Source organism: Coregonus lavaretus (genome assembly GCF_964263955.1).
Source record: "Coregonus lavaretus genome assembly, chromosome: 38".
NCBI lineage: Eukaryota > Metazoa > Chordata > Actinopteri > Salmoniformes > Salmonidae > Coregonus > Coregonus lavaretus.
Genome location: NC_140025.1, coordinates 21627974 through 21630633, shown reverse-complemented (window position 1 = coordinate 21630633; position 2660 = coordinate 21627974).

Below are 2660 nucleotides of genomic sequence, written 5' to 3'. Positions count from 1 at the left end.
ATACAGTAAAATAAAGTGACAGTAGGGAGGCTATATATACAGGGGGGTACCGGCTAGTTGAGGTAATATGTACATGTGGGTAGAGTTAAAGTGACTATGCATAAATACTTAACAGAGTAGCAGCAGCGTAAAAAGGATGGGGTGGGGGGGCAGTGCAAATAGTCCGGGTAGCCATGATTAGCTGTTCAGGAGTCTTATGGCTTGGGGGTAGAAGCTGTTGAGAAGTCTTTTGGACCTAGACTTGGCACTCCGGTACCGCTTGCCGTGCGGTAGCAGAGAGAACAGTCTATGACTAGGGTGGCTGGAGTCTTTGACAATTTTGAGGGCCTTCCTCTGACACCGCCTGGTATAGAGGTCCTGGATGGCAGGGAGCTTTGCCCCAGTGATGTACTGGGCCGTACGCACTACCCTCTGTAGTGCCTTGCGGTCAGAGGCCAAGCAGTTGCCATACCAGGCGGTGATGCAACCAGTCAGGATGCTCTCGATGGTGCAGCTGTAGAATTTTTTGAGGATCTGAGGACCCATGCCAAATCTTTTTAGTCTCCTGAGGGGGAATAGGCTTTGTCGTGCCCTCTTCACGACTGTCTTGGTGTGTTTGGACCATGATAGTTCGTTGGTGATGTGGACACCAAGGAACTTGAAGCTCTCAACCTGTTCCACTACAGCCCCGTCGATGAGAATGGGGGCGTGCTCAGTCCTCTTTTTTTTCCTGTAGTCCACAATCATCTCCTTTGTCTTGGTCACGTTGAGGGAGAGGTTGTTGTCCTGGCACCACACGGCCAGATCTCTGACCTCCTCCCTATAGGCTGTCTCATCGTTGTCGGTGATCAGGCCTACCACTGTTGTGTCGTCGGCAAACTTAATGATGGTGTTGGAGTCGTGCCTGGCCATGCAGTCATGGGTGAACAGAGAGTACAGGAGGGGACTGAGCACGCACCCCTGAGGGGCCCCCGTGTTGAGGATCAGTGTGGCAGATGTGTTGTTACCTACCCTTACCACCTGGGGGCGGCCCGTCAGGAAGTCCAGGATCCAGTTGCAGAGGGAGGTGTTTAGTCCCAGGATCCTTAGTTTAGTGATGAGCTTAGAGGGCACTATGGTGTTGAATGCTGAGCTGTAGTCAATGAATAGCATTCTCACATAGGTGTTCCTCTTGTCCAGGTGGGAAAGGGCAGTGTGGAGTGCGATAGAGATTGCATCATCTGTGGATCTGTTGGGGCGGTATGCAAATTGGAGTGAGTCTAGGGTTTCTGGGATTATGCTGTTGATGTGAGCCATGACCAGTCTTTCAAAGCACTTCATGGCTACAGACGTCAGTGCTACGGGTCGGTAGTCATTTAGGCAGGTTATCTTAGAGTTCTTGGGCACGGGGACTATGGTGGTCTGCTTGAAACATGTTGGTATTACAGACTCAGTCAGGGACATGTTGAAAATGTCAGTGAAGACACTTGCCAGTTGGTCAGCACATGCTCGGAGTACACGTCCTGGTAATCCGTCTGGCCCTGCGGCCTTGTGAATGTTGACCTGCTTAAAAGTCTTACTCACATCGGCTACGGAGAGCGTGATCACATAGTCGTCCGGAACAGCTGGTGCTCTCATGCATGCTTCAGTGTTGCTTGCCTCGAAGCGAGCATAGAAGTGGTTTAGCTCGTCTGGTAGGCTTGTGTCACTGGGCAGCTCGCGGCTGTGCTTCCCTTTGTAGTCTGTAATAGTTTTCAAGCCCTGCCACATCCGACGAGCGTCAGAGCCAGTGTAGTAGAAAATCACATTGTATGATTTTTAAGTAATTAATTTGCATTTTATTGCATGACAAAAGTATTTGATACATCAGAAAAGCAGAACTGAATATTTGGTACAGAAACCTTTTTTTGCAATTACAGAGATCATACGTTTCCTGTAGGTCTTGACCAGGTTTGCACACACTGCAGCAGGGATTTTGGCCCACTCCTCCATACAGACCTTCTCCAGATCCTTCAGGTTTCAGGGCTGTTGCTTGGCAATACTAACTTTCAGCTCCCTCCAAAGATGTTCTATTTGGTTCAGGTCTGGAGACTGGCTAGGCCACTCCAGGACCTTGAGATGCTTCTTACGGAGCCACTCCTTAGTTGCCCTGGCTGTGTGTTTCGGGTCGTTGTCATGCTGGAAGACCCAGCCACAACCCATCTTCAATGCTCTTACTGAGGGAAGGAGGTTGTTGGCCAAGATCTCGCGATACATGGCCCCATCCATCCTCCCCTCAATACGGTGCAGTCGTCCTGTCCCCTATGCAGAAAAGCATCCCCAAAGAATGATGTTTCCACCTCCATGCTTCACGGTTGGGATGGTGTTCTTGGGGTTGTACTCATCCTTCTTCTTCCTCCAAACACGGCGAGTGGAGTTTAGACCAGAAAGCTCTATTTTTGTCTCATCAGACCACATGACCTTCTCCCATTCTTCCTTTGGATCATCCAGATGGTCATTGGCAAACCTCAGACGGGCCTGGACATGCGCTGGCTTGAGCAGGGGGACCTTGCGTGCGCAGCAGGATTTTAATCCATGACGGCGTAGTGTGTTACTAATGGTTTTCTTTGAGACTGTGGTCCCAGCTCTCTTCAGGTCATTGACCAGGTCCTGCCGTGTAGTTCTGGGCTGATCCCTCACCTTCCTCATGATCATTGATGCCC